This window comes from Amblyraja radiata, chromosome 8 (genome assembly GCF_010909765.2).
Source record: "Amblyraja radiata isolate CabotCenter1 chromosome 8, sAmbRad1.1.pri, whole genome shotgun sequence".
Taxonomy (NCBI): Eukaryota; Metazoa; Chordata; class Chondrichthyes; order Rajiformes; family Rajidae; genus Amblyraja; species Amblyraja radiata.
The window spans coordinates 16068467-16089320 of record NC_045963.1 but is presented as its reverse complement, the minus strand read 5'-3'; the positions used below and the strand labels follow the sequence as shown (position 1 = coordinate 16089320).

The 20854-nt window shown below is 41.4% G+C and overlaps 1 protein-coding gene across 33 annotated transcripts in view; it reads right to left on the bottom strand.

The window, feature by feature from the left end:
* Positions 1 to 20854, bottom strand: part of nrxn1 (neurexin 1) — a 1413544-nt gene that overhangs the window by 439678 nt on the left and 953012 nt on the right. The window lies entirely within an intron of this gene.

Genomic DNA, 20854 nt, shown 5'->3' with positions numbered 1-20854 from the left:
AGACACAACATTCTGGAGTAACTCAGCTGGCCAGGCAACATCTCTGGAGAGAAGGAATGGGTGACGTTTCGGGTCAAGACCCTTCTTCAGACCTGGGTGTCCTTGTACATCAGTCACTGAAAGTCACTGAAAGTAAGCATGCAGTTACAGCAGGCAGTGAAGAAAGCAAATGGCATGTTGGCCTTAAAAGCAAGAGGATTTGAGTAAAGGAGCAAAGAGGTCCAACTGCAGTTGTACAGGGTCCTGGTGAGACCACGCCTGGAGTAATGTGTGCAGTTTTGGTCCCCTAATTTAGGAAGGACATTCTTGCTATTGTGGGAGTGCAGTGTAGGTTCACCAGGTTAATTCCTGGGATGGCGGCACTGACATATTAGAAAGAATGGGTCGACTGGGCTTCTATTCACTGGAATTTAGAAGGATGAGAGGATATCATATAGAAACATATAAAATTCTCAAGGGATTGGACAGATTGGCCAAAAATGTTCCCGCTGTTGGGGGAGTCCAGAAGCACGGGTCACAGTTTAAGAATAATGGGTAGGCCATTTAGGACTGAGATGAGGAAAAACCTTTTCACCCAGAGAGTTGCGAATCTATGGAATTCTCTGCCACAGAAGGCAGTGGAGGCCAATTCACTGGATGTTTTCAAGAGAAAGTTAGATTTAGCTCTTGGGGCTAACAGAATTAAGGGATATGGGGAAAAAGCAGGAACGGGGTACTGATTATGGATGATCATCCATGCTCATATTGAATGGTGGTGCTGGCTCGAAGGGCCGAATGGCCTATTCCTGCACCTATTTGCTATGTTTCTATGTTTCTAAAATGCTGGAATAACTCAGAAGGACAGACAGCATTTCTGCATAGAAGGAATGTGTGATGTTTCGGGTCGAGATCTTTAATATCACCCATTCCTTCTATCCAGAGATGCTGACTGTCCCACTGAGTTACTCCAGCGTTATGTGTCTATTTTCAGTGCAGTAATACGCATTGTTTCTCCAAGTTTTTGAATGCATTTGTCAAATTTGTAGCTCTCCATCATCTCCAGTAATTGTCGCCTGGAGAATTCTTCCAACCCCTGAACCATATAGGCAAATGAGACATCTGGACTTTTCTGTGCGTGTACTTAGCTGATGTGTATAGATCTCAGACAATTCAAAAATTATATTATTCTCTTACTTTATCTTACAAAAGAATACAATGCCTTTATATTTTCAGCAGCAATACCAACTCAAAAATGTTAATGGTCATGAAATCAACTTGATTGTTTTCCCTTAGAATGTGAATGACTCAGAACCTTTGTCCTGAACACCCAGGCTGCCAATGTAGCTCGGTGGTGTTAAAGCCAACACTTTCTTTCTTCTCTATCCTAAACAATAGCGCAGAGCTAAAGCTTCTTGTATATTTGCATTGTACTGCACTACATTATCTGGCACCATTTGGAGACTTTCATTGAATTTTTTGCTTTATCCTTTGTTCAAAACATAATCAATTTGGTGCTGCTTTAAGATGTGTGGCTTCACAATCAAGAACTGCTGCCTGAAGCTCACCTCACCCCTCTTTCATCTGGCCCACAGGACCCATACGAGTGAATTTACTGAGTCTGCAATCTTGTAATTCAACATTGGGGCTCATTTTCTGCCATTGTTTACCTGCAGTCAGAGCTTTCATAATGTCCACAAGATGAGAATGGTGCTTTCATAGATGCCATGCTGATTTTTATTTCCGTTTTATTTTCCAAATTTTCTTGCAGCTTCCCTTTATCACCAATTGTAATTTATCCTATGATGCCCATGACATATCACAGAAGCCTTGATAGGTTCTGCTTACAACAACAATCACAAGATGAGAGCTTCATGCAAGTATGTTTATTCCACTTTAACAGCAAGGAGCCTCGTGAAGCTGAACTTTTCGAATGAAGATCTTTTGGAATTAGAAGCAGTGACGGTGGCTGAGGAGATTGCAGCTGAGGCTCCAGATGAAGAGCTAAGATAATTCAACAGTAAGTAGATGCCATTTGCATTCCACCAGATTGCATTAGCAATGTCACAGTTCAATAAAATGTATCCCAATTCCTTAGGGTTTAGATTAGTTTAGGGAAACAGGCCCTTCGGCCCACCGAGTCCACACCGACCAGCGATCCCTGCATATTAACATTATCCTACACACACTAAGGACAATTTTTATATTTACCAAGCCAATTAACCTACATACCTGTATGTCTTTGGAGTGTGGGAGGAAACCGAAGATCTTGGAGAAAACCCACGTGGTCACGGGGAGAACGTACAAACTACGTATGGACAGCACCCGTAGTCGGGATCGAACCTGGGTCTGCAGTGCTACAAGCGTTGTGAGGCAACAACTATACCACTGTGCCACCATGCTGCCCTTCAATGTGAATGGAGGAATAGGCACAATGCTGGTCTGTTTTAGAGATGTATGAAAAGAAGAAGAGCCACTATCCAGTCATCACTTATTAAGTTTGTAAGGAAAATTGAACAGTCTGCACCTTCCACATGTTTACAATCTTCCACCCCCTCAACTCCCTCTTAATTTCATGACTCATCTATTGTATCCACTTTAGTTAGCACAAAAACAATTTGATTGTTTACCATCTCAGCTGAATTCAGAAGCCTAACAAATATTAAAATGTTTTGTGGTATTCATTAACAAATATGTACAATACATGTTCCATTATTTATGAGTAGTGTTAGGGTGAACAAAGATATCCTAATAAATAAATTAAAGAAAGTGTATGCAGTGAAAACAAAAGACTGTTTGATGCTGTCATGAGTGAAAACAAATTAATACATTAGGAAGGGGAGGTTCAATTGTTTCCGACAGTGGGTTTTTCAAAAAATAAAATAAAATCAAATACGTTTATTGTCATTGCACAACAACTGTACAAAGAAATTTCATTGCATCTCATTTATCTTGTATTTTGGGCAATTTATTATTTTTTGGCTTATGGAAAAGAAGTGGTTTATGTACTGTTCTCACTAATGGAATCCTTATGCAGCCTGTGAACTGCCTGCACTAAACCAATTAAGTTTCATTTGTACATTTTTTCAGCATAAATGTTTTCGTTCAATAATGGCAGAGGCAAGCAGGGTCCCAGTGTGTCGATTTAGGAGACCAAGAAATAGATGACGGTCGCTGGTGGATATTTTTAAGGGTAGTCAATGGGCTCTTATTCTCGAGCATTACAATGGAATCTTTGTACAACCTTAGCAATTGTAGTTAGTACAATATATAGCTAAAAAAATCTTCTATTTGGTAATATTTTCCTTTTGTCTTTTTGTAAATGAGGATAATTGCATCCACTTAACTCTGGCAGCTAGGAGCAAAGCAATCACACGATGGAGTATTACAAGCTTGAGTCGTTATTCACAAGTGGGAGGATTGGACCTGTGCCATTAACTCAGACAAGTTAAACATTTACCAGTGGGGCTGTGAGTTATGGGAAATGAACATTACGATCTATAGTTCTAATTCTACTAATGATATGACATGAAATATTTTGAAAATTGCACAAACGCTCAGTGTACTAGAACAGATCATTTTACAACAATTTGTTGAATCGTCCATCTCTGTTAAAATCCTAATATTATCTTGTAATCTGTAGTCTTACATTGCCTATTAGAATATCATTGTTGCACTATGAAGAGTTTCTCCAAGGTTTGTTTGTAGATCATAATGATAAAATACACCATCACTGACATCAGCAGTCAGGGCACAAAGTCCGCCATGAATTGTATTTGATTCACCAAATGTATTTAATTACATATAAAACAAAACACAACTCATATACCAGATGTACCAAATGTTGTGAAACTAAGCCAAGGCCCTTGTTTTCAAATTCCTCTATAAATTCTGTTCTTATGTTCTCCGATCTTCTCTGACTTCACAAACTTCAGATATTTGGACATACAATTCTAGCCTTTTTGGCTTCCTGAATTAAAACATCCCACCAAAGACAGTTATTCATAAATTCATAATTTCTAGGAGCAGCATCAGGCCATTCAGCGCATCAGTCTACTCTGTCAATCAATCTATCTTTCCCTCTCAACCCTATGCTCTGGCTTCGCCCCATAACCCCTGACACCTTTAATCAAAAATATGTTAATCACCGCCTTGTGCATTGACTTGGCCCCCACAGCTGCCCGTGGCAATGAATTCCACTAAGGGTCGTTGTGGCTTGACCTAATGGTGACATTTTCATTGAAAACCTCTGTTTCTATGCCTTAGTTCCTTTACAGCACAACTGAGAATGTATTTTCACAAATTTCTTTGTCAACTATTCTAATATTCTTGGTATCAATTTTTTGTTGATAATGTAAAGCCCCTTGAATCGGAAGAAGGTCCCCAACCCAAAATGTCACCTAATCCATTCCCTCCACAGATGCTGCCTGACCCGCTGTGTTGCGCCAGCAAAGGAACACACAAAGTGCTGGAGTAATTCAGCGGGTCAGGAGGCAACTCTTGAGGAAAAAGTAGGGGGTGCGGGGCGGGGGTGCAGTAAAGTGCTGGAGGCATGAAAAGCCAAGGACCAATCTGGGTCAGCCACAAATGTCTTCAGGCAGGGCGGTGCCTAGTTGGTCCATTGTTGGGTTGGGAAGGTATGGTCTCCAGAGGAAAACAATGTGGAGAACTGTGGAACTGGTAAAGAACTAGGGTAGTGGAAGGTGGCAAGGGGTGAGGAAGTAAGTAGAATTTATGTAAAATTAGAGAATTCAATGTTCGTAAGCTACACAATGAGCAACCCATGTGAGATGCTGTTGCTCCAATTTGCACGTGACCTCACTCTTGCAATAAAGGAGGTCCAGGGCAGAAAGGTCAGTATGGGAATGGGAAGGGTAGTTAAAATGATTAGCTACTGGGAGATCCCCTAGGCCTAGGTATACTGAGAGCAAGTGTTCAGTGAAACGATCACTTTGTTATGAACAGTCTGCATCATTTTGTTACAGCTGTTAGATCTAATTGACAACTAAGAAACTAAGTTTGTGCTGAAGACTTTATTCCAAATTGCCTGACTACTTTGCCATCCACTAATCTCAGACATACTGCAGTTTTCCTTCTTCTGGTGAGAAAACTGAAATAATCCCCCAGGGCCTTCCCATAATAAATCATTGGCCTCTCCATCCATTGTCGGAACTTATAAGACCATTTTCAATATTGATGCTCAACACGGGATCTTATCGTGCACTGGACTCCATCTCCACTTCTACAATATCATCTATTGGCATTACTATTTCAACATTTCTCGCTTTTTAACCTAAATATCCAATTTAACCCATATTGGGCACTGATCTGGGTCAGGAATGTGAATTTATAGAATTTTGCACTGCATTTTGGCATGCTTTTCCTCGTAATTCCATAATTTCAACTCCGTAAACTCAGCAAACCGTAAACTCCAATAAACTGCGACCCAACCATTCAGAAATCTCAACGGTTTAGCATGTGGCTCACCAGGTGATGCTTGTCGCACTTCCTGCCCACTTGCCAAGGCCCCAATTCCCGCGCTCCTTGTCTACATGCCATTTCCCTTTCCTACTTGCCTAGTTCTTTTGGCTGAGCTGCCTTGGAACTTGGCTCACTCACACGCATACTCTGATTGCTTCTTTTATACTAAACAGGTCACTGTAAAAATGTATTTGACAATCGAACATTAAAAGCAAAAATGAATTAAATATATGATGGAGCATCAATAGAATAACATCCATTAGTCTGGAAAATCTGCTGATCCCAAACCAAACTTTCGAGTTTGTCAGGTTAATGGTGTTTTACTGTATAGTGAAATTGGCTACTTATACAGCAACCAATTGATTAAAAGCAAACCAAATTAAATTGCTAAATTTAGATGTGCAATCTGGAATAAATCTTAAATGAATAAATATAACTGCATATTTTCCAGGGTGTAAAGCTGCTTTTATTTCAAAATTGAGAAATTTCCTGCTTAGTGCCCATCCACACACATTTAATTGTGATTTAAAAATCAATGAAAATCTGAATCAATACCTCATATCACGTTAAAAAAAAATTGCAATTACATGGGGATCACGAATTCCGACTTTATTGAGGAACACTGTTCAAGATACAGTATATCAAAAATAAACAATTATTTTATTAGTAGCAGAGAAAGACAATAGAGATCATTAACATAAGATAACTTCTCTTGGCCAACAGTGTTTTGAATATGAAGGCAAAGTCATAAACTGTACTACAGTATTTATGTGCAATTAATTTAAAGTTGATGAAAAGAGACACAGTTTATTGCCCTGGAGCCAAGGACAATCGTTTTGCTCTCTTGGGTGTTCATGCAACACATTCACGATGTGTAACTTTACCACAGTTGGTAACTGAGGAAGCACAGCCAAGAGAGCAAAATATTGAGAACTATTCACAGCAAGCTTATTTTGTGAACCTCAATTCAATCAGCAGAAGGCATGTGGCCAGTTTGTCTAACATGCTAACTTGGATGGGACTCAGGTTGTCAACGTTTCTGGACCTCCAAGTATCAAACATTAATATCTTGTGGACCTGAGGCACCCAAGAGAAGATGCTACGGGGACATTAAAACAAAGTGTTTCTCTTTCATAGCCTTTGAACATTTTAATTAGTCATAGAGTATGGAAACAGGCCCTTCTGCCCAACATGCCTGATCTACACTAGTCCCACCTACCTGCATTTGGCCTATATCCCTCTAAACCTACCCTATCCATGTACCTTTATAAATGTTTTTGAAATATTGTGATAGTACCTGCCTCAACTACCTCCTCCGGCAGCTCGTTCCATACACTCACCATCCTTTGTGTAAAAAGTTACCCCTCAGGTTTCTATTAAATCTTTCACCCCTCACATTATTCCTATGGGGAACGGCTGCTAACCAGCAGCCGTCCGTTTAATTCACTTTTTTTTTTGGTAGTTTTAGTGAGTCCTGTGCTTTGTTTGTGGGAGAGATAGACTTTTTAATGTGGGGGGGTTAGGGGGTAACAATATTTCTAGGTCCCTACTTGGTCGGTGAGGCAGCTTTTTCTCCAGGCTGCCCCGTTGACCCATCCTCGTGGCCTACCAGCAGGCGTGGAGCGCCCTTTCCTGGCGGGGACCGCCCAGCACCTCGGCTTCGGTGGCAGCACAGCGCTGGAGCGCTATCGCGGAGCGGAGCGGGCGATGCCTTGCCTGGGTCGCCGCGCTGGATCGACGCGCTGGAGCTCTGGTGAGCTGTGACCGCCGAGTTCATCACCTCCGGGCTGCGGGTCTGTGGAGCGGAGCGGGCGGCGCCGACCTTAACATAGGGAGCCTGGGAGCCCCAAACCGGCGCGGCCTTGTCGGCTTCGGAAGCCGCGGTCTCCGGTAAGGAAGCGGCCGTTCCAGGTGGCCCAGCCACTGAGAGGACTCTCCCGACGCCAGGAACATCGGGCCTCCGTAGAGGCAATAGCGGAGGCCTCAATAGGCCTGACTTTGGGAGAACTGGGATGGGGACTGGACATTGTGCCTTCCCCCACAGTGGTAACCATTGTGGGGGGATGATTTTTTGTGTGTAAGTGAATATTTTAGTTTGTGTCCAAGATGGCTGTCGGAAGGGAGAGTGTACGCTAGCACGGTTTAGCTGCCGCTGCTCTCTCTTCACATTGTGTTTTTGATTTTTTGTCTTTGGATCGAATTCTGTCTTTAATTTGTGTATTGGTGATGTCTTTATTATTTATTTTACTCTGACTATATGTTTTTTTACTCTTGTTAATTTCTGTAAGGTGTCCTTGAGACTTTGAAAGGCGCCCGCAAATAAAATTTATTATTATTATTATTATGTCCTCTGGTTCTCGATTTCCCGACTCTGGCCAAATGACTATGTGCATTTTCACAATCGAATCCACATGATTTTGTACACCTCTATAAGATCACCCCTCATCCTCCTATGCTACAAGGAATGAAGTCCTATCTTGCTCCAGCTCTCCCTATAGCTCAAGCCCTTGAGACCTGGCAATATCTTCACTGCACCCTTTCCAGCTTGACTAAATTTTTCCTGTAACATGACAAAAACTGAACACAATACTCTAAATGTGACCTCACCAATGTCTTACATAGCTGTAACATGACCTCCCAACCTCGATAGTCAATACTCTGACTGATGAAGGCCAATGTGTCAAAAGTCTGTGACATCCTCCTTAATCAATAACGCAACATACACTCAACTTTTACCCCCACCTCTGTCTCTCCTGAAGCACCAGTCCTGCCCCTCTCATAACCAGGTTTGTGCAATGGCTACAATTTCCCAGTCGCACGTACCTATCCACTCCCTAAGTTCGTCTGCCTTACCCGTCAGGCTCCTTGCATTAAAATCAGCCATGATCACAATGAATGGCGGTGCTGGCTCGAAGGGCTGAATGGCCTCCTACTGCACCTATTCTCTATGTTTCTAAAATAAGTGCAATTTAAACCTACTTTCTTTCCTCGCTCCCTATCCTTCTTCTGCCTATTCTGCCCACTAAAGTTTCTCTCAATACCCAGTCCATACCAACCTCCAGCCTCTCACCTACCTCAGTCCTGCATAGGATCCCACCCCCTGCCAATTCAATAGTTTGAGAAGGTGTGACAGGTGAGGCAGTAAAATATGGGAGATCTTAGAATGAAATGCAATCCACCCAGAACTAGCAACTCAAGATTGATGAGTGAAACAAATTAGAGTTATTACCTTAAAAAAAGAGATGGAGGATATTTTAATTCCAAAATACTGCGAAATAATGTATGAATCAGATCTAAAATTTAACAGCACGAACAAACTGCGCTAGCCTAGTTAACAAGTGCAAAGTCAAAGGCTTCATTTTCAAATGGAAAGGTGCCGCTTGGCTCCATCAATTTCTTGCAGTTTATGCAAGTAAGAGGGCAAGTAATTTGATCCCAATATAATATAATTATGCACTGAAACTGTGATCTTTGTAGCGTTGAATTTAAATCAGAGTTGACCTTCCAGAATTGAACCTCAATTACGGTTCTGAAAATGTGTAATATTTTGGACATTTTGTTAAATCTTAAATAGGATTTTATCGCAGCCAAGTATGACAATACATTTAATTAGTCAATCAAGTGTGTGTAAAAGAGCAGACATTTGTCTGATAAGCACCTGAACAGCCATATTTGATAAAATAAGTTTGTGAATGTGGTCTTACAATAATAATCTTCCCATTGAACTTATCAAAGATTGTTCAAATTTAAGTTTTGCTAAGTAATTAATTTGAGTAATTAGGGTACATATGGGCACAAAAAGTCTTTAAGTGACTAACTCGTCTTGAAATCAAAACATTCTATGCAACTCATTTGAAAAAGGTATGCATAATTCTGAAGATTTCAGTGACTTACATTTAATCTCAAAGGTTTAAGTTTTAACTATCATGCTTCCACAACCCTTAGCAGTGAGAGAGGATTACACCCTTCATTAAACAAGTGAACTATGACCCTCAAGATAGACACAAAATGACGGAGTAACTTAGTGGGACAGGCAGCATCTCTGGAGGGAACTATGACCTTCACCTGCTCGATCAATGTTGTCCTAGCCAATACTTTAATAATAACAAAAAGCAAGCTGATGCAGGATCTCAGCGGGTCAGGCAGCATCAGTGGAGGGAAATGGATACACAACCTTTTGGGTTCAGACCATCCTTTAGAATGAGCCTGACCCATCGAGTTTGTTTTTGCTCAAGATTTGAGCATCTGTAGTCACTTGCATCTAAACATTAATAGCCATTGAGGTAAATTGTCAAGGGATAGTCAGCAGCTATGGATGGTAAATCCGCAAGGATTTAGAAGACAAGGATAATTGGTGACAAATAACCCAAAAATGATGATTGAAGGTTGTGGAGGTCACTACAAAATCTTATCACTTTGTAGAAATGTCATCTGACTCACCTGATTAAAATAGCAGATATTTTGTTGTCAAGTTCCTTTTACAATCACACAAAAAGGGACAGGCAATCAAGGATTAATTCATGAGAGGTCATGAGAAATAGAATGTTCTGTGTTGTTCTTTTCGAGAAAAGGACAGCATATTCTCACATCAAAATGCAGCTCATCATATAAAACACACACCTGGGTAACTATCTGGACAACCATTGCTCATCTTACGTTGACACATGGATTTCCAATGTAAAACCTATACACATACCTATAATGCTGACAGCCACTACCAACTCACAGCATTTTATGGACAAAACCATACCCACCATTTGCTATGGCCCACATTTGATCTCAGCCCCAGCTGAAATATTAGTGCCCCTGGTTTGCTACTTACAGCCTCTCTGAACAAACGTGCTCCAGCCAGCAAAAATGTACAACATTTAACAAAATTGAAATCAAATTAATTTATAAATAAAATTGCTAGCTATTCCCAGATTGTGCACCAATGTTTTATTACATAACATTGTCCAATAATTAAATACATTGTCCTATAACATACCTCTAATTTTTTGATTTCATTCCATTAGTGATGGTGAACAAAGGTTTATTATTGTCAAAGTGTACCGAGGTACAGTGAAAAGCTTTGTTTTGCAAGTTATCCCTACAGATCAGATATACCGTACATAGATATAATCAGTTCAAACGCTAGTAAAAGAGAAGATACAGTCCCACAGTACAGCTCAAGAACAGGCCATTTGGCTGAACATGCTGCCGTTAAACTAATCTCCCCTCTAGGCATGTGATCCACATTCCTTCATTCTCTGCATAAATCATATTCGGTGTAATATTTTGTTTTCAGTTTCTGACAACAAATGGCTAAAAAACGATCAAATGTGAACACAACGGTGAACCAGCCAGAACAGTGAGTGGCTATATTAAGCAGGTAGGTGTGGGTATTCATTGTAAGGCTTCTAAAATGCCCTATCATTTCTTCCTCGATAACCACACCAGGCACACTAAAACTATGCCCTCTAGTCTTTGACATTTCCACCCTGGAAAAAGCTTCTGACAGTCTGCCCTATCTATGCCTCTTAATTTTATGACAGCTGAATTTTTCAGTGTACAGGTACCACAGCCGAGGTAGAGGTGGACGTAAAGGAGCAGGGGGTGTTGGTTTGCTGAGTAAGGAGAACGTCACGGTGGTCAGAGATGACATTACTGAAGGTTTGTTCAGTAAGGCTACATGAGTGGAGCTGAGAAATAAATCACATTGTCGGCAGAGTACAATAGACCTCCAAATAGTCAACAACCCAATTAGAAAAAACAAATAAGCAAGCAGCTAATAGCCTTGTCATAGTAGGGAATTGTATCTTTCCCAACATAGACTGGGACTGCTATAGTGTCAAGACTTAGACAGGGTGGAATTTGTCAAATGTGTTCAGGAAACTTTCTATAGGCATTAAATAAAGGGCCCTCTACAAAGGTGAGTGCAAAGCTTGACCTACTCTTAGAAAATTAGGAAGGGCAAGTAAATGAAGTGTCAGTGGGCGAGCCTTTGTGATGAGCGACCACTGTTCCATTAGCTTTAAAATAGTTATGGATAAGGACAGAGTGGGCCCACGGGTTAAAGTTAGGATATTGCCAACTTTAGGTGGTACTAGACAGGAACTTGCTAAAGTTGATTGGAATAGGTTATTTGTGGGTAAAGGAATATCCAAAAAGTGGGATGCTTTTAAAAGAGTGATGGTGGGAAGTCAAGGCATGCATGTTCCTATTAGAGTGAAGGGCAAGGCAGGTGGGAATAAAGAAGCCTTGATGACGAGAGAAATTGAGATTCTGGTCAGCAAACAGGAGGCATGGAGCAGGTATCGGCAGTTGGGACCAAGTGCATCCACGATGTAGTATAGCGGTCTGAGGAGCATAGTTTAGGAGTAAATCAGGACAAAAAAGGGGCAGGAAATAACTGGCAGATAAAATTAAGGAGAATCCAGAGAGATTTTAAGTACATTAAGGGAAAGGGAATAACTAAAAACAGAATTGTGCCTCTCTGAAACAATACCAGTCTTCTATGTGTGGAGCTACAGGAGATGAGCCTGGCCCACAAGGACTATTTCTCTTTTTTTACCGTGAAGAAAGACATGAAGACTGGGAAACTTGGAAGAGTTAATGGAGATATCGATGAAAATCGGTATTATGGTTGAGGAGGTTCTGGACATCCCAAGGTGTATGAAGGTAGATTAATCTCCTGGGCCTAATCACATACATCCAATGATGCCAAGGGAAGCTGGGGAAGAAATTACAGGAGCCCTGATGGAGATACGTAAATCATTGTTAGACACAGGTGAGGTGTTAGATGACTGGAGGGTGGCTTATTTTGTACCTCTATTTAAAAAGGACTAGACTAAGTGGGACCCATTGCGTCCCAGTCACACGGGAGGCCTGGTCCCCAACCAAACCCATTCCCCAACGCAATATTCCACCACTCACCCGTTCCCCCAACACAACCCTTTCGCATAACACAATATACCACCACTCACCCATAGCCCCTAACTGCGAAGGCGCGGCTCATTTCCACTCATCCCCCAGCACTCCCTCCCCCTCCTCTTCATGTGTGGGAGGGGAGGGAAGTGGGGTGTGTGGTGGGGGGGGTGTAGGAGAGGGAGATAGGGTGGTGTGAGGGGAGGGGAGGGAGGGTGTGGGGAGGGGGGTATGGCGGAGGGGTGTGGGGTGAGGTGTGTATGTGGGCAGGAGGGGTGTGGGGGAGAGGAGAGATGTGGGAGGGGTGACGGCAGGGTGGGAGAAGGGGAGATGGGTTGTATGGGGGAGGGTTGTGTGGGCGGGGGGTGGGTTGTGGGGGCAGGGGGGGAGGGGTGTGGGTGCAAGGGGGGTTGTGGGGGGAGGAGGTGTATGGCGGGGGGGTTGTGGTGGTAGGGAGGTGTGTGGGCAGGAGGGGGGTGTTGTGGGGGGAGAGGGGTGTGTGGGCAGGGGGGAGGGGGGCTGAGAGCTCGGAGAGAATATGGGGGAAGATCCATGGGCGAGAGGGAGGGGGGTATCACGGGGGAGAGGGGCAGGAGCCAGCGAGGGGGACCAGAGGGGAAGGGGCTGAAGCTGGCGGTGCAATGGTGACTCACAGCGGGTGTTGGGCGTTATCCTCCACTTGGATCAGAGTCGCCGCTTTCCGTTTGGCGACATCTCCAACTCCGCGCCGGGCTGCTTCCGGCCCCTCCGAAAATTGTGTCCGGTTGGAGACATCTGCCAGCCATCCAGAGCATCTCTCAGCTTCAGTAAAGATGCAATGGCGCAGGAAGGGGCCGGCCGTCCCGCGTAGTGACAGGAGAAGAGACTAATCCACGTGGCACTGACTGGCAAGAGAGGAGATCGATCTGAGCATGCGCGGTTTTTAAGATTTTTGAACCTCGCTGACTTTTACAATATGTCACCAATCGGACCAAAACATTGTCCACTTGCAGCACAGGAGAATGGTGAGTGAGCTGGCAAAAAAAAATTGTGCTATCGCGTACCGTTTTTGCGCAAATGGAAAAAACACGCAAACCGGAAGATAACAAGGATAGATAGATAGATAGATAGATAGATAAAAGGTACACAAAATTGCTGGAGGAACTCAGCGGGTGCAGCAGCATCTATGGAGCGAAGGAAATAGGCGACGTTTCGGGCCGAAACCCTTCTTCAGGTTTCGGCCCGAAACGTCGCCTATTTCCTCCGCTCCATAGATGCTGCTGCACCCGCTGAGTTCCTCCAGTAATTTTGTGTACCTTCGATATTCCAGCATCTGCAGTTCCCTTTTGAACACATAGATAGATAGATAGATAGATAGATAGATAGATAGATAGATAGATAGATAGATAGATAGATAGATAGATAGATAGATAGATAGATAGGAAAGGTCTGGGAATTACAGACTAGTGAGCTTAACATCTGCGGTAGGTAAGTTACTGGAGTGGATTCTGAGGAATAAGATATGTGCATTTGGATTGACAGAGGCTGATTAGGGATAGTTAGAGTGGATTTGTACATGGGAAATTGTGTTTACAAATTTGATTGTTTTTTTTTTAAGTTACCAAAAAGGTTGTTGAGGACAAGGCCACAGATATCACGTCAACTTAATCGAGGCTTTGGATAAGATCCTGCAATCTGCTCTGGAAGGTTAGATTGCATGGGAACCAAGGAGAGGTAGCTAACTGGATACAGAACTGGCTTCATTGAAGAAAACCTTCATTGAAAGTGGTTGTGGAAGGTTGTTTTTCGGACTCTATGCCTGTGAATAGTGGTTGACTAGTGGTTTACGGTGCTGGGCCAATTGTTGTTCGTGGTTAATATCGACAATTTGGATAAGAATATATGAGGCATGATAAGGAAGTTTGCGGATGGCACTAATGTATGTGGTATCACAGAAAGTGAAGATGGTTATCAAAAATTACAGCAGCATCTTGATCAACTGGGCCAGTGGGATGAGGAATGGCTGATGGATTTAAATACAGATAAGTGTGGTGTGTGTATTTTGGGAAGTGAATTCTGGGCAGATCCTTCACAATGAATGGTAAAATACTGGAGAGTGTTGTCGAGCTAGGATCTAGGATTATAAGGTTCATGGTCGCCTGAAAGTGGTATCACAGGTCGATAGGCTGGTAAAGAAGGCTTTGGGTACATTGGTTATCATCAGTCAGAGAATTGACTATTGAAGTTGGGATGTTATGTTACAGTTGTACAATATATCAGTGTGCATTTAGAGTTGTGTTAGTATTACTTTAGTGTTAGTTTTGGAGTGCAGAGAAGATTTATGAGGACTTGAGTGCCTGGGTTATAGGGAAAGGTTGGGCAGGCTAGGACATTATTCCTTGGAGAGCAGGAAGCTGAAGGGTGATCTTATGGATGTGTGTAAAACTATGAAGGAAATAGGTAGGGTGAATATAGAGTCTTTTACCCAGGGTAATGGAATCAAGAACTGGGCATAGATTTAAGGTGAGAGGAACAACTTTTTCACTTAAACTGTGGTGGGTATATGGAACAAGCTGCCAGAAGAGGTAGTTGAGATAGGTAACATAACAGCATTTAAAAGACACATGGACAGATACTTGGATAGGATCAAATGACCATGACCAAATGGGATTGGCTTAGTGGATGCATCTTGGTCAGCATGAACAGATTGGGATGGGGCCTGTTTCCATGCTGTATGACTGAACTAGATGATTCCAGTAAATGCTGAATATATGTTTAGACCAGGGACTTAAGCGCATAGCTGCACTTTGATCAAATTATCCCTTGCACCAAAACCCAAATGCCATTGAAGCCTCGGTGGTTTTGAGTCGCTTGTAGTTCATTGGAAATTGTAAACCAGTCATTTTGCGATTTGCTAATGATCAATTGCGCATTATCAATCAATAAGTTACACATTAGCTACTCAGGATGCAGCATCAGCAAAAGAAAAGCTCTAATCAAATGTAGAACAAAAAAATGCCAAACTTATATGTTGAACTGAATATAAAAACACAACAGTGATTTCAAGGGCAGGACATATTCCAATCCTACATTTTTAGCTAGGAGATGCACTCAAAGAAAATGTGGATAGGCATACAATTAGTACAGCATTCAAAGTCCCGCTCTGATCTTCTGAGTGCAATCTCTCTGTGGGAGCTTGAGAATACTGGACAAATTCAATTGTCTCATCTCAAGGTTGAAATGCTTCTATTCAATTATCTGCACCTTCATGTAAGATCACTACCTTGTGATATTTAATGGTCAGCATTCAAGACTTTTTCTGACAGTACGTTCATGATTACTGAACAATATTTTACTTCTTTTATTCCTTTGTGTTGACTGGCAGGGAATAAATAACTTATGAAAACTCAAAACGCTCGGAGACTTAGGAAATGAATTAGGAATATTATTATCATTTCAACAATTACAACTGAAATATAATTTGAAATATAATCAATATTTTAAATATCTTCAAATCCGTGACTATTTGAAAAAATACACAAAAGACCATCATAACATGTCCCCAGACATTGGATGAAGCCATGAAGACAAAGGCTGAATCAGCAAATCTAATATCATACTTATACAACATTATTTTAAATATAGAAATACCTACAACTGATGGTATTAGAAGAGACTGGGAACAAGAACTAGCTATAAACATTTCAAAAGAGAGCTGGGATAAACACTTACTATATGTGCATAAATGCTCGATCAACGTACGACATACTCTAATTCAATATAAAACATTACATAGACTATATTATTCAAAAACTAAAATAAATAAACTTTTCCCCAATGTCTCACCCATTTGTGATAAATGTCAGTCACAAGAAGCTACCATAGCGCACTCTTTTGTTTTTTGTATAAAAATCCAAAAATTTTGGAACAAAATATTTGAAATCTTCACAAAATCATTTAAAATAAAACTTGTACCAAAAGCAGAATGGATCATTTTTGGAATATCAGAAGGTAACCCCGAATTAAACGTGTTTCAAAAGAACTTACTTAATTACGGGCTAATAATGGGAAAAAAGCTTATACTCAGATTTTGGAAAAATGCTCCAATACCAATAATAAAAATGTGGATTTCAAACATGTTCGAAACACTACACTTGGAAGAGATGAGACTCCTCCTAGCAGGCAAAGCAGACCACTTCCAAAAGACGTGGTCTGCATTTATGGAACTATTACAAGCATAAGGTGCAATAGTAATTTAAAATATAAATGGTACCAGGATCTGGTAACGGGGGGGTATAAAATAAATTTAAAAAAAACAAAAAAACACGGTTGGTATATCCTTTTTGCGAGTTTTGTGTTACAATAGAGCGATTGTTTTTCCTTTTTTTTTCTTTTCTTTCTAGGGTCTTGTTTCCTTTCTTTACCTCCTTCTCTAACTTTCTCCCTAAGGGGCTTTCTTTTCCCAACACTTTCCCGCACCTTCACGATTCTTGCTCACTTTCCTTACTTCTTTTATTTCTATCTTTTTTAAAGCTCGAAAAACGAAGTGGTACAACAAATGTAATAAGATATATCTGATGTGTATTATTGTAATTTACTGTACTTCTAATTAAAAAAAAATAAAAAAATAAAAAAAAATAAAACTCACAATCTATAAATTTTGCATGTGTACACCAAGAAGGTTCAATCTCATTAGAATTTATGCAAACACATCAACCATTAAAGCTTCACTTCTTCTTCTTTTTCTGGAAGTTTTAAATCACACATCATCCCATGCATCTATAATGAACAATAAGCTTACCATGCTTATCAGAATGGATTTATGCTTGATCCTTATTTGTTAAATTGAATATTTTTGATAGTTTTACATATGGTCAGTCTTTAACCAAATCTCATTCCAAGGGACAATGATCTGACAGGACAACAGAATACACAAGAACAACATTTATTGCAATGAAAATCAATTGAATATTAGAAAATATTACTTTGCCATATTGCTTCCCTTCAATTTTCTTATATACCAGTACAATTATTTAAATGATCACATTGCACATGCTCTCTACTGTTGCAGCATGATCACGTCATTGTTCATGTCTCCACCGGGGCGCATATTCTTTGTGTGGAAGAGAAGTTTAAACTACCTCCTATTGGGAGTCCTGATTTCTTCAGTGCCAGTTCTACCTGATGCAGGGGCCAAATTTGATCAGGTGATGGAGTTCAGAAACGAGGCCATTTTGGGGCCTGATCAGGAGCAATGTTTGGTCCCCACATAGAATTTGCAAACTTTGAACCAACATCATCTCTCCTCTCCCCGCATTTAGAACCCCTGAAGAGATGCAGTCACGATTTTCTGAACACAGAGGGGTGGGTTGGGTGAAGAGAGATCCATTTACTACCATTGTTGTAAGGTCCAGTACATCTCAGCAATCAATAAGTAGCCTAAATAAGAATAATGGTTGCATGCAATCATGCCATATATTTTGAGACGTTGACAGAATTAAAAAGGAGCATTAATAGTGAAATTGGACAAAGGAAAATGTAAATGCAAAACCTTTCACTTTAACTAGAGGATATTCAATGACATATCCTCCTTAACCACACAAAATATCCTCACCTGTAGAAATTAATGTCTGCATTATAAGGGTGTGTTACAGGCATTCTACTCATGGATTTTTGATTGCAACATCAGAGATATAGTTTTCACTCATGCCTATCATGGTCAAGCAGTCATGTTTTCACCAGGCAATGCTTCCTCATAAGGGAAGTACTACTTGTGATCACCCTGACCAAGTTAATGTTGCAATGTTGCTAGCACTTGGTTGTGCATGAACAAGATAGGGATGGAGTTAACACTGAGCTACATAATATTGTTTCAGGTGATGCAGTTGCAGAGGAAGGCTGCAGAGAACAGGGAGCATAAGTTAACATCATGGAGTTTGTGGGGGAGGGGTGGGGGGGGAGAATGTGCCAAGCATTACAAAAAATCTTTATGGACAATGAACTGGGGGAGCTTACAGGACAGGACAGGACAAAAGTACAATGTATGGGTGTGTCAACCATGGCTGAAAACGTCATGACTTCACCAGGTCATTAAAGATGCTATCTCCGACTATTTTACTCGCTCGTCAATTGTCTAGGCATCAACTAAACTATTCAGACTCCTTGGAAATCCATATATATATCCCTACATATCCAAAGAATATAGATTGCACACATATCCAGAAAACATACCCATCACCTCAATTCTCTGCACTCAAAGATGTCTAGACAAATACACAAAATTACTCGATCTTCTGAATCTAATAGTCTGAAAAAGGGTCCCAATTCAAAACATTTATCCATGTCCACCAGAAATGCTGTCTGACCCAATGTGTTACTCCTGCACAGTTTTTATTTTGTAAACCAGCATCTGTAATTCCTTATTTCTCCAGTCGGAAATATGGCCTTATGTTACTCCAACATCTCCCTCCTCCTTATGAGCAGACTGTTCTATTTAAAAGAACATGGAAGCAAGGTTCAATAGTACCTTATTGCTACATGCACCTAGGTACAATTAAGTTCCATGTTTGTACTCAGTTCAGTAAAAACCCTAATGTATATAAGCACAAACATACCTAATTGCAAGAGCATAAGACTGGTAGATTACTCTGAGGCAGTACACAAGAGTCACCATGTTCCTGGCACCATCTTGTACTCTTTAAGTTCAAAGATATTAAAAATGTAGTCTTAAAGTACAATGTATGGGTGTGTCAACCATGGCTGAAAACGTCATGACCTCACCAGGTCATTAAAGATGATATCTCAGACTATTTTACTTGCTCAATTGTCTAGGCATCAACTCAAATATTCAGACTCCTTGGAAATCCATATGCAAACACACCCTACAGATGCAGAGAATGCAGATTGCACACAGATCCAGAAAAAATACCCATCACCCCAATTCTCTGCACTCACAGATGTCTAGAGAAATACACACAATTACTCTATCTTTTGAATCTAACAGTCTGAAGAAGGTTCCCACTGCAAACAGACTGCAAACATCCTGAAATAGTGCAATTCATTGCATTTTAGTTTTGAAGGATTCTTAGGGGCAATTGCTAGCAAGTTGCAGAAGGCTGCCCATAATACTGGTGCTTTAGATTAAAGTGGATGCGAAGGGTTGTTCATGTATTTGTGAGGCGGTTTAGAAACCCCCCTAAATCACCATTCTATTGTGATGTTGAGGAAATATTGACATTTTAGGAGTCTTCTTTACTTGGGTTGAACAGCATGTGAACAGCCAAGAGAAATTGAAGCTCAGACAGGCCTCCATTATCGTTTTCATTTGTGTGATTACAGTGCAGTTGAAGGGAAAGTGGCCAAGCTTCAGTGGCCTTTCATCATGGGTCGTTCATCATTGAAAATATCTGGATGTGGTTGTGAGTGCTGTCCTGTGGTGCTGCAGTGATGGGTGTGGCTGAGTTGTATGCAAAGCAATGAAATGTTCTATCCCGAGAATACACAGGTTATTAAATGTGCCCTGAAATCTCTCGGGGCGAGGGCATCCTGCAGACTTTAGTTACAGTTCTGCAGCTTGTCCGACACCACCACCACTTGCTCAAGTCCACTGGACAAGGATTCTATTTGCCTGCTGACTTTGTTATCATCTGCTGCATGCTGTGCAACCGAGTATGAAACCATATTTGGTGAATATTACAACAACTTCCAGATTGGTGTAGACAATGGATCCATAACCTGATCCATCCAAGGGCAGAATCTACTGTGTCCACTGGAGATGTAGTTATGAGAGCTGCTGCCGTACAGCACCTTCAGCCTTCCAGTGTTCTCCCAAATCCCAAAACCGTGCAAATTGCTCCGCGGTTTGGTCTAGGATAGAAAACCAGCGGCTGCAAAAACATATTTCCAGACGGAGATCAAGATAGGACCTCATGTGCCTTCCGACAGTATACACGGTCTGTAAATATAATTTTCAATGCCTCCTGCTTTATGGTCTTGCAGGAAGCTGTGTGAACCCAAGGCTGTCTGACAAAGCAAAGGTATTTCAATGTGAAATAGTGTTGAAGCTGTAAAAGCACAGCCACCAAACAGACACTTCAGCCCAACATGTCCACTTTGACCGGCAAGTACCAATCTATGCTAATCCTACTGAATAGCATTAATCACATTTTCCTAGTCTACAGCTTTCTATGTTGTGAAGTCCGTTCACATTCTTATGAGAAAACTCATCCTAAAATCTTCTATAGACATCTTCCCATTTAACCCCAATCTATGCCTTCTAGTTTTAGACACCTCTGCTTCAGTGCAAAAGTATTTACATTGTACATTTTCATGGTTGTAAGTCTGTTAGGTACTCCCATTCCAGATTCCTCTATTCCAAGGAGAGGGAGGGGGGGGGGGGGGGGGGGGGGGGGGGGGGGGGGAGGAGAGGGGGGGAGTGGTCGGGTGGGTGACATCACTTGCAGCGCGTGGAAGATTGCAGATCCACTGTGACGTCATCAGCCAAAGCAAGCCG